We start from the raw sequence: 12,536 nt of genomic DNA, 5'->3' as shown, positions 1-12,536 counted from the left end.
TGTAAGTTTGGGTGAAAATTGTATTTAGGATGTTTATGAAGCCAAAAAGTAGACATATGTGGAAAGAGAGTTTTAAGGTCTGAATTATCTGAGGTGAGTACATAGTGATGCTTCCTGAGACTTAGGCTGGAATCAAACATTTTGAAAATTTCCTGATATGAAATAAATGACGTACTAAACATGTTCTAAAGTTCAGTCACCCTCTGCAGGAGACTGATTTTTCCCCAGTGTCCTGAAATGCACCTTAAAAAATAAAACTCCTTTGAAATATGCACCATCCCTGATGGAAATAGAAATTGCAGTAATTAAACAGTGGAATAAGAAGTATGCTTTACAAGGTACTGTTAAACTAGGAGAGACCTACTCAACCTCGCTAAGAACCTCTAAGCATTAAAGGAGCTTTTATTTAGATATTGTAGAGGATTCTTTTGTAAGATGCCTTTATCCTCAGACTATACCCATTTATTTGAGGAGTGGTAATATCAGACAATTATTAGATACAAAACATCTGATTTCTAGTCTCAGCCCCCATCTCTAGCAAACTCTGACCTGGTCCAGGAAAAGGACAGCCTAAATCCTCCTGCTAGCAATGGACTCGGTGACTTTGGGCAAGCCACTTAGTCACTAAGTCTCCATCTATTCATCTTTAAGTTGGACTCCTCTTTGCTGTCTTCCTTATGTGTATTAAGGAGATAATATTGGTAAATTGCTTTGCGTTTCTAAGAAGAAAAACACACTTCAGATACAAGCACCATTATGTTGTTTTGAAATCAAGCTATATCTTTGTTTCCTTCAAACATCCCTTCTACTATTGTGTTTACGTCAGGTGTGTCTACTATAACTGGTCAAGCCAATACTTACCTGTTACGCCTTTCTCTATTCCTGTTACTTATCCTATTTTGCATATTATTCCCAATTCAATTTCTTTGGGAATAATCTATGAATGAGCAAGTCATATCGACCATAAGAGCATGGTTTTCAGAAACAGGCTTGCGCTATAATATTTGTTAAGTGATGGTAAAACAACATCCAATAGCTTCTTGTATTTTTTTTTTTTTTTTTTTTTGCGATACGCGGGCCTCTCACCACTGCGACCTCTCCCGTTGCGGAGCACAGGCTCCGGACGCGCAGGCTCAGCGGCCATGGCTCACGGGCCCAGCCGCTCCGCGGCATGTGGGATCTTCCCGGACCGGGGCACGAACCCGTGTCCCCTGCATCGGCAGGCGGACTCTCAACCACTGCGCCACCAGGGAAGCCCAGCTTCTTGTATTTTGAAATGCTTATGTACAATAAAAATAATAATTAATGTTGTAAATTTCAAGTACACCTTTCATCTGATCATCTCAAAGTATTTTAGAAACACTAATTAAACTCCACAACACCCCTGTACCATACATATTATTATTTCCATTTTGCAAGTGAAGAAACTGCGGTTCAACAAGGTTATGTGACTAGTGCAGGACACAAAATGAGTCAGTGTCAGGAAGGGGATTTAATGTTTCCAACGCCCAGTCAATGAGCTAATTATTGCTCTGATTTCAAAGATGGAAGGTATGACTGACTCCCAGGATTCAGGAGTGGCATTTCAGTGCTTAAATTATCTGGTGCCTTCGTTCTCCCATTGATTTCTGTTCTTAACTTTTGGAAGGTTTTCTGGCTTCTCAAACTCATGCATCAGTGAACGAAATAGAGCTTGGTATAGGCTATAAAGCTCAAATTAGTTAATGTTATAATATCTTTAGCCTAGCAAAAATATCTGGTGGGAACGAATGTTGAAAGTTAGTACTAACCTGATGGGGTGAATTATCTGTTGATTTTCTTATCCTGCTGTGCCCCATGCAATGCTGTAGCAGAAAGGTTTAGTACACTAAGTAGCATTTTATCACTAGAGAAAGAATAATCTGTAGTGTTGATTTAATTTGCTTTAAATCATAAGAATTAGAAATTGACTACCTAGCATTAATAACCCATATCCTATGAACTGACTCAGAGAGTTGGGGTAGACTGCAGTCCTTAACCTTAGCTAGGTCACACCTGTTTCTCAGTTTGGGTGGGTCAGTCTCACCTCAGAACTGCCTCTCTAGGTTACTTTGGGGTTGTTTTGAAGATTCTAACTCAAATGACTTTTTCTTCAAAGTGTAGCAACATTTTTCTTCTCACGAATAAGTTTCTAAAACTTTTCTTGTCTAATTTATGGAATCATTTAATAAAATCCTTATTAGGAGTGAACGGTTTCAGCCCAGACACTTGAATTTATCCCTGTGGTCAGATCGGCACCATAAGTACAGAAAATCCTGGTGATTTCTGTAGGCAAGCGAGGCAAACTAGCTCAGTACTTCAGAGTCCTAGTTTGGATTTAATCCGGGTTAGGTTTCTCACTAGTTGTAGGACATTGGGCAGATTACTAAATCTCTTTGAGCTTGTTTTATCATTTGTAAAATGGAAATACTATTTCTATATCCTGGGTTTATTGTGCAGATAAATTGAGATAGTGTAGGAAAATCCTGAACATGATACCTGGCATATGATAGGCAATCAGTAAATGGTGTTAATATTAATACTAGTCTTTTAATTACTCCCTGAATTTACAAGGAAATGATCCTAACAAAGACTGATGTTATATATGGAGATTTGGAAAGAATAAAAAGACAGAGTACGTCCAAAATAAAATAGGTGCTAAGCTGAACCCTCTGGCATTTATGTCTGGAGAAACAAGGTGAAAAGGTGTTGAGTGTGTGACCAGATGGCTCTTAGGGACTGAAGCAGGAACGGATGGCACATTAATTACAGGAGAAGGCAGGGTATATAAATTGGCACAGAATATTATCGTGCTCTTTCTCTCACAAAAATGTTATTGTTACTTTGGGGTATTACAATGGAAAATTGTTCTCAGTAAGTCCAGCTTTTCCTTTGATATTTCCTAGGGAATTGCACTTGGCTCAAGCATTTAACGTTATTTTCAAAGAAGTTTTGAAAATGTTTGTGAAAATAATAAGACCAAAGTTAAAGCTAATGTAGAATAAAGAATCATTCCAGGTGGGGCTGGGAGTGAAATACAAATAGCTTTTCGCTTAATAAAAAAAAAGACTGATTCATTAAATACATATTTGCCATTTAGATATAAAAGTACTTGGGAAGGAGAGGGGAAGATGCTTTCCTTTTGGTCTAAGGACAGCAGATAGGAGACATGAAGCCATTTTCTCTTTTCCTAACCTTGCAGGAAGATCCATACAGTCTGAATTAAGTCCATGAGACAGAAAATCTCATTGAAATTTATAATCCAGGATTGCAGAATAATGCATGAAAATGAAATTTGTGATAGTTACAAGCACTAGAATACTCATTTATCAATCAATACATAGTCTGCAGCTCACATCAAAATCTTTATTTATTTTCAGATGATTATCCCACCTGATTTATCATTCTGTCCCTTAACTATTTACATGCTTACTGCACTTCAGTACCTGCCTTTAGGTGGGTCATTGGAGAATTTTAATTCTTCTCTCACTAATTCTATAGATTATTTATTTCAGGGTTACCTCTTCATTGGTTTTCCTATTTCTAGTTTCTTCCTTATTCAATCTATTCATCACAATTGCTGCCCCAAATGATCAAAGATGAAAATCCCAGAATATGATGATATCATTGCTCAAATTAAAAGCCTTCGGAATCTCCTTAGATCTGCAAAGGAAAAAAAAGTTTGAACTTATTACCATGGCATTCATATCCCTTCAAAATAAGCACCCAGCCTAGTTTTCAGATTTGATCACAGATTATCCCCCCACCTAAAAACACTTTCTACTTCGTGCCATTCAAGCAGTCAGCATTAGTATTGATGTGGCAAAACCAAACCAGTTTGAGGGGTGATGAAGGAGAAGAGTCTGTGTGGCACACCAGCTTCTAGCACATAACAAGAAAGAGACTGAGGACAAAAATCAAACCCAGAACCCACATGGCTTGATGAAGAGACTAGGCCAAAAGATGAGGAAGAATACCTGGCAGGTTAAGAATTTGCACGGACTTATGATTATTGTTATTATTGTTACTGCCACAATTCTGATTGATTTTTTATTCTATTAGCTGGTGTCAGTAGAATACAAGCCTGAAAGCAACTTTACACTTTCGTACCCACTCCTTAATGTAGACTTCGTAAAGCCCTTGTACCCCATGCCTGGATGAGATATCTTTCCCAGTCACTCTTAAATAATAAAAAGACTCCAGTTAGTTTCAAGAATTAAAGAGTTCAGTCCAGTTTTAAAGGAGGTCTTGGCCATGGAGTTATTAGAAAGGGCAGTTAGCAAGTAGAGAGAAGGTAAGCGAGGCTAGTCTAGTCGTCACCTGTGTTTCTACTCTGTGGATGAGGGACTCATGACTGTTGAATTTTTCTTTGGGGGATACATTTGTGGGATCCTTGGAGTTCCTTTGCTCATGATCTCAGGCTGCAGTAAATTTTATGAGTAATAATTATCAGTTGCTGGTCACTTTCAATTGTCTACCGCATCCCTTGGGCTTCTCAAGGGCCACCTCACTACAGGGAGCACAATGTCCTCTTGGAGAGGGTCTGTTTTGGATTGAGTCAGAATGGTTTTTTTTTCCCGCCATGGGATTCACATCTAGAAACAGGGAAGTAAACCCCTTTGCCAAGTCATAGATGAAGAAACACTGCCATCCCACACAGCTCTCCTTTTCTTTGTTATGAAAGAGCAAAGTCTTTCTTCCCTCGTTTTCACTGTCCAGTCTTTCACCTTTAAATGTTTTCTAAACCCCAAACACCAGTCCCTATGTCCCCCAGAATCCTGGAGATGAATGTCAAGCTCTCCCTTTAGTCACTTTTCAACCTGTTAAGCTAAGTCTGAAGTGAGGCTGCAGCTCTTCCCTACCTTCATCCAAGGAGAAGTAAAATACTCAGCATCTTTTTCCAAAGAAATTTTCTCTTTTGATTTTTTTCAACCTCAATCTTTTATATAGCTGGAGGAAGTGATCACCTGATCCTGGTAGCACTGGCTTGGGGCCAGTTCTCTTCTAATCTTTTTGAGATAGTTTAGCACCCTACTTTAGACTTTGCAGATAATGTGGTATCTGCTGTTTTGTTCTTGGCCTTTGCATCTCTGCCAAAATTCCAGGGCAACAGAAAGAGTTACATTCAACATTCAACATCCCATGAATCTCTGGTGGTAGCTGTGGCAGTTTTTTGTTTTTTTTTTCTTATTGAAGTATAGTTGATTCACAATGTTTCAAGTGTGCAGCAAAGTGCTTCAGTTATATATGTGTGTGTGTGTATATATATATATATATATATATATATATATATATATATCATATATTCTTTTTCAGATTCTTTTCCATTATATGTCATTAAAAGATATTGAATATAGTTCCCTGTGCTATACAGTAGGTCCTTGTTATTGATATTTATCTATTTTATATATAGTAGTGTGTATCTGTTAATCCCAAACTCCTAATTTATCTCTCCTTCCACACACACCCCCTTTCCCCTTTGGTAACCATAAGTTTGTTTTCTATGTCTGTGAATCTGTTTCTGTTTTGTATATAGATTCATTTGTATTATATTTTAGATTGCACGTATAAGTGATGTCAATGATACTTGTCTTTCTCTGTCTGAATTGCTTCACTCAGTGTGATAGTCTCTAGGTCCATTCATGTTGTTGCAAGTGGCATTATTTCATTCTTTTTTATGGTCTTTTGGCTGTGGCACTTCTTTTGAAGGCCCATGTTCCACCTCCCGCTGATGGGCCCAGACCTCCACGGCTGGCCCATGCTAAATATGGTCAGGCCTTTGTTAGTTGCTTAGATAGTTCTTTCTGCCTGGGATGCCCTTCCCCACCTTGCAAAGGTCTCCATCCTCTAAGATTCTGCTCAAATACCATCTCTTTCGTACAACATTTCTGAGCTCCCTTGGTCAGAAGCAATACTAATCCAAGCTGTGTTTACCTACTATTTAGGGATCACATAATGAAAATTCTAGGCTTTAGAGTAAGACAGACCTGGGTTTAAATTTGAGCTCAGCCTCTTACTAGCTCTGTGTGACCTCAAACAAGTCCCTTCATCTCTGTAAGTTCATCCGAACACACAAAGGGAAAGTAACCTCTTATTATTTGTGGTTGTATAAATAATCATTTATATAAAGCACAGGGTACGACATCTCAGTATGGTCAGTACTCAATATGATAGGTAAGTACGTAATGTAACAGTTAGACTGTTAATACTATGAATAGTAAGTACTGCTCCTATGACCACTTCTAGTACTGGTACTTCTGCTATCACGTCAGAAGTAAAATAATCTGAACACAGCAAAATGGAAGACTATTGCTACACATCTAGTTTGACTTTTCATTCACTGCCATCTGCCAGCCACTAGACCAGGTTCTGTATATATGCTGCACAATTTAATTCTCCCAACCTCCCTATGAGGTAAGTGTAATAATTTCTTTTTGATGGTTGAGGAAACTGAGGTTCAAAGAGAAGAAGTAACTTGCCCAAGTTCCCACAGCTGACAAGGGACAGAGGCGAAATGGAAAACCTAGGTCTGCCTCACATCAAAGCTTGTGTGAGTAACAACCACGTTGCACCGTGGAGCCCTAAGGCTCTTCTTGTGTATTTGCTCAATGCCCAGGTTATACAAAGCAGCATCACCTACTTCAGTGCTTTCTGGGCCTGTTAATTCCAGCACAGCTCTACCTCTAATGTGATTTCAATTCTGCAAAAATTTCCTGGCATAAAATAACACCTAGAGGGGTGGGATAGGGAGGGTGGGAGGGAGGCTCAAGAGGGAGGGGATGCGGGGATATATGTATGCATATGGCTGATTCACTTTGTTGTACAACAGAAACTAACACAGTATTGTAAAGCAGTTATACTCCAATAAAGACCTATAAAAAAAATAACACTCAAAATTCCCATGAGTGTATGGTGGGAGAATCTTTGTAAGCCTTCCTGGTTTTAGGCTGTGGGTTCCTTAAAAGAGCACCTTCCTCCATCTCCCCTCTTCCCAGCAGCCTTTACAGTGGCTACCTGGGTCTCCCTATCAGATGGACTCTTCCCTGCAGTACCTGCAACTTTAAATGAACAGCCTGAGCTCATCCAGGCTGTGCTGTTAAATCGTGTCATGCTTGCTTAATATGGATGGCACATCCTCCCAGGAAACTGGAAGTGCCAAGTGTTATTAATTTCCCCTCAGTGTTCCAGTTTTGTCACTGGCATAGCTTTCCTTTCCAACTGTGAAAGGTACTGCATTTTCAAGTGCAAAGACTGAGCGAGAACGTGTGAGGGTGGAGGCATCAAACGCCCCATCTCCCCCGCTTCTTGACCTGTACGGTCTTGCTACCTGATTACCTCAAGAGCCATCCCAGACTCCTTGGTGCTCTATGTGATCTGGCAGATGGGAGACCCTGCTGTTAATCTGAGCCCCCTATTTCTCCACGAACATGCGAGTTGCATTTTTATGTTGTTTTTTTTTTCCTTAACGAGGCTGTTGCTTGCTGACAGCTTGAAGTGGCCCTCAAATTCCCAAAGATTGCAGTTCAGTTTAATTTGAGGTGGATCAAAATATTTGGCAAGGACACTTTCCCTCTTTATATGTAGATCAATTTAGGGACTCAGAGAAATGACAAATGGTTCACCTGAGTTCTCAACAAAATGTTTGTTAAGATTTATTGGTAGATTTGAAATAAATGCAGGGGCTGGCTTTTTGGTGGGTAACCCTGAGATGTACCAACTTAAAAGCTACAAGTGCTTTATGGTTCCTGCTAAACATTTTTGGTATAGAATACTCCCATTACTAAGGAGCCTATTAATATTTTATTTTTCTCCTCAACTTGGGGCAGGGGTAGATATGGTGAATAATTAAAAACCTTGAAGAAACTCAACATAGAAATATCTGTAATTGAAGAGAAGATAGTATTATAAAGAATAATTGGATACATATATATGTGTGTGTGTGTGTATGTCAGTTGTATTATATATTTTATACATTTATATCATATATATCAATTGCTCTCTATGTGATATATACTACTGATTTTCTGCATAGTATCAAGCTGTTTTCCCTTCTCTCTGTCTCTATAGTAACAGTTCCAGTTATATATATAAAACTGGATATATGTAATTGGAGATGTATATGTATGAAATTGTATATGTATATTTTTGATACCCTGTGTAGAAGACTCCATTCCTTTTGCCTATGAAGTTTCTTATCCATTCTTTAAGAAAGACATGGGTGGAAGAGCACGTCTTCTGTACACCTTCTCCATGCTCCCAAGCAGTCTTGCCCACTTCCTGTTTTCTGTTCCCCTGGCACTTTGCACAAGCAAAAGGCTTCTTCAGCTTGTTACACAGTAATACTCTACTCACTGTTCTGTGTACTCACCTGACCCATGTCTCCTTAAGGGCAGGGACCGTGTTTACACTTGGACTTCCCAACATGTGGTAGGTGCTCAATAACTATTATATTAACATGTCCCTTCATAGAGTAATTTGAATTTTAACAGTGATACCATGATAAACATTAAGTTGCAATTATATATAGTATCATTACAGTTTGGTGTATCTCAGTTCCAAAAATGTTTGGCTTCAAAGAGGAACACAATTTCAACATAAAATGTGTTTGGTCAGTCCATTCATTTACTACTGATATTGAAGAGTGAATATAATCATAAATCTATGAAACATCTTTGGCTATTCTGTGTCTCCTTTTTTATCTTGGAAATTTGGAAAGGTAAAAATAATCATACACATTCCTCAGAATTGTGGTGGTGAGGATAATTTTATGAAAGTCTTTGACTTCGCATCCTGCGCTGAGTTTCTTCCATCTCAGACCAGGCTCACGCCTGCCATGGAGTTAAAGGTCTAGTGGGTGGGTCCCACATGTGCTAATGCAATGTCATTAACTGTGGGGAAGGCAGAGGCTGTATTGCTTAGTTCAAGGAGATTAAGCAATAGCTCTTTATTCTAGAGAAATAGACTTTGCATGGTGTAACTCCACATATCCTTCCAAGAATTCTGCAAACTTTCTTCCTGAGGATTGGAACATGGAGGCCTACGTCACTCAGTCTTCCCTTCAGTTAGTTCGGTCTGTTGTCAGTGCTGTTTAGTTTGCCTTTTCAGATTCCAAATCTTTGGCTTCCCTGCCAAACGTACATACATATACACATACATACACATACACAGATTACATACATACAAACACACATGTGCACATACATAAACAAACATGTACACACTTACCACCACTTATACATACAGATATACACACACAAGCACGGGTACCCATATGTAGATACGTAATTACTCAAACACATGATATATGCAAATGCATACACACAGATGTGAATACACATGAACACACACACACACTATGTAAGCACATGTACACGTGCACACATGCCTACATACCCATACGAATCACCTTAGATGCTTTGCCTCATTACTTAAATTTTTTTCCTACTCTTCTCTTAACATCCCTAAGAAATTCTGGGATATGGGGAAGGAACAGAGTGCTGTTATTTATTCTCTCCCTTATGATTCTAAGAAAGGTTTGCTGGCATTTCCACACCCACTTGGGGTGAGTTACCTGCAATCTCCAGGCTAGTGGCTGTCAGGAAAGGCCTTCCGCTCCAGCACTGTGTGGTCAGTCCTAACGTGTCTCCTCATGGCTTTGCTAGACTGGCATTAATATCAGCTAAGACCCAGGCTCATTCATTTGCAGCTCTTAAAATGAAGCCACTGGGGACCAGGGGTCTCAGTGAACACTAGGCAACCCTGAGGCCCAAACCCATTACCTGTCACTGGCAGGATGTGGACTTTTATTTGTCCCTAGTCTCCCTGCCCAAATAGGTGGAATGGGCTTAGACTGCAATTTTAGTGACATATATATCACTTAATATAAATACCACATTTCTTCACAGCAAAGGCTGTTAACTGTTAGAATTGTTTCCCAAGAGAGTTTGCTGAATCTGTATAAAAGTATTTGAAAGTGGGGGCATTTTCTGTTTATCTGGGAGAGTATCTAAGTGGGTGAATTATTCAGACAGCCTTTTAATGTCCTAAACACGAACATTATCTGAAGCTTCCTGGAAAGTCCTTCTTTAGCACTTGGCAAAATATTTTATGATTTCAAACACCAAACCAATGGACTTAAAAACCTAGACTTAAGGTGGTTTTCATCTCGTGCTCTTCAATTAGACATTTTATTTCAGTGGCAGAACTGCTTAGCCCCTGTTGCACCTCAATGTTATTTCAAGAGAGAAGTGTACAGTGGCTGAACATCAAGGAGCCATTTGAAACCTCAAGTCTAGTGACAGTTGTAGTATTGATATCTTTGGCAGGTCCCTCTCTCTCTCTTATGCTCTTTATTTTTGTTTCTCAACAGGCAGACCTAATGTCCTAAAGGTATTCTTTGAAAATTTCATTAAGCCCTGTTGGTATAGCGCTCCAAAGATTGTTCCGCTTTGTGGGAATGCAGTTACAGAATGCCTTTGAAACCACTAGCTGGAACTCTATCACTGAAAAATGATTCACTGTTTATTGTTCGCTGCTAAGTATTGTGGTCACTCAGTATTGTTTTAAAAATATAATTTGGGAATTCCCGAGAATTTCTGGGGATTTGAATTTCTCATTGCTGAATCTTGAAGCCTAGTATGTGTCAGGAACTTGCGAACACCAGATCTTGTCATATGCTTTTTCCTCTGCCTGAAACACTCTTCCCCATCGCTGTTTCTGGCTAATTCTGATTCATCCTTTCTGTCTTAGTATAAATGTCCCTTCATCTGGGGAGCCTTGCCAGATCCTTAGACTATACCACTCCCCTCACTGGTCTTCTAAATTGTGTATCTTAACTCACTTCACCCTTTTGGTAATTGTTTGAATAATTGTTTAATTGCTTTCCCCTACTCCAGTCTCTGTGCAATGAGCTCTGTGAGGGGAGACCCTGGGAGTGGCCAGCAGTCTTGTCCATCCATCACTATATCCTCAGTGTCTGGAGAGTGACTGACCTGTACCTGGCCCTTAAGTGGTGAATGAATGAATGAGTGAATGAATGAATTTACTGAGCATGCACTGTTTGCCAGGCACCAAGCAAGGAGCTAGGGGAAGAATTGATAAATGAGACTTGAGGAGCTTGCCTTCTCGTGTAGAAGAACACAGAGGAACTGAGCATTAAGGTGTGCCAGTTGCCACATGCAGGTATGTACCGAGGCCTGAGCGGGGCCAGGCTTGCGCCTCCCCCTAGACATTAGGACACATTTCGGGAAGCTGGGTGAATAACTTTCTAAAGTTCAAACTTTGAAAGACTTTGTAGTATTGAGGTAAACTTAGGCATTTTAAAATATATGCATTAAGCAAATGTTTATCATGCACTTGTTGCAAAGGAAATAATTCCTAGGCGCTAGGAAAATCACTTTTATGTTCCTTACCATTTAAGGAATGACTTAAATGTGAAAAACATGCATTTGTTTTCTTCAAAAATTAGTGTCTAGGCTAGACCTAAGTATGATTTAGTAGAATTAAGAAAAAGTGTTCTAATAAATAACTGTGTCTCTCTGTTTAAACTATAGCAATTTCCCTTGAAAAACCTTTGGCTGTTTCTTTTTGTTTTTCCAAATAAACGAAAGCTGCTATAAAGAAATCCATTGCTAGGAAAATGGCTGATAATTAATATCAAAGTTCTGTCACTCTGGGATCCTGTTATCCACCAGAAGCCCTCGAAAGAGGTGAGCTGGTAACATAGATGGTGAAATGTATGCTTTCAAAGGTAAAAGTGACGTTATGTTTTTGAGACTTGTCTGAAAGAAGAGGCCTCCCTGAGAACATGAGCACACACTTAGAGTTTTCTCATTCTCGGCAGGCAGTCTGGTCTGTGGTCTTACTCCATCCTTGCCAAGAGAGGCATCCTTCTAACTGCACCAGCCCACTGCATATCTTCCCTCCTCCAAGAGGGACCGGAGATGTCACGAACGTATCCTACCCTCCTTACCCTGGGGCTTGCAGTGGCCGTTCCTGAGAAGCAGGTGTGGACTGGAAAGAAGCTGTGGGGCTCTCTCTGGCCACATGTGGCATCTGTGAGAAAGAATCCAGCCAGACAGAATAACTGAGCTCTCTGAGAGAGCCTGAATCTGCTTTGAAGAGAGGAATTGCACAAAGGAAGTTTCTGCAAAGAACACACTTCTCATGCGTCCTCTCATTTGTCCTGGAAGTGTCAGCCTCTGTCTTAAAACCTCCAGGCTCAGAACCTGGGAAGATTGCTGCCTGACTACTGCAACCTGTAGGACAACAATGATATAATTCAGCCTCTATGCCTGCTTCTCCGGACTTTGAGAAGGAAAGATGACAAGTCCCTCTGCATTCCATCTACCTGCTCAGCCAGCATCTCTTAGTACTTGCTATGGGCTGGGCACCGTGTGAGGTACACACCTAATAAAATCAAAACAAGTGCCTGCCCTGATAAGCTTATGCCCCAGTAAGGGAGAGAGACGGTATCAATGTAACTAGTAAACTTCTCACGTTAGGTAGTGATGAGAGCT

The sequence above is a fragment of the Leucopleurus acutus genome, assembly GCF_964270905.1.
Source record: "Leucopleurus acutus genome assembly, chromosome: 3".
Classification (NCBI taxonomy): Eukaryota; Metazoa; Chordata; class Mammalia; order Artiodactyla; family Delphinidae; genus Leucopleurus; species Leucopleurus acutus.
The sequence above is the reverse complement of the archived record's forward strand: the minus strand, read 5'-3'. Positions refer to the sequence as shown.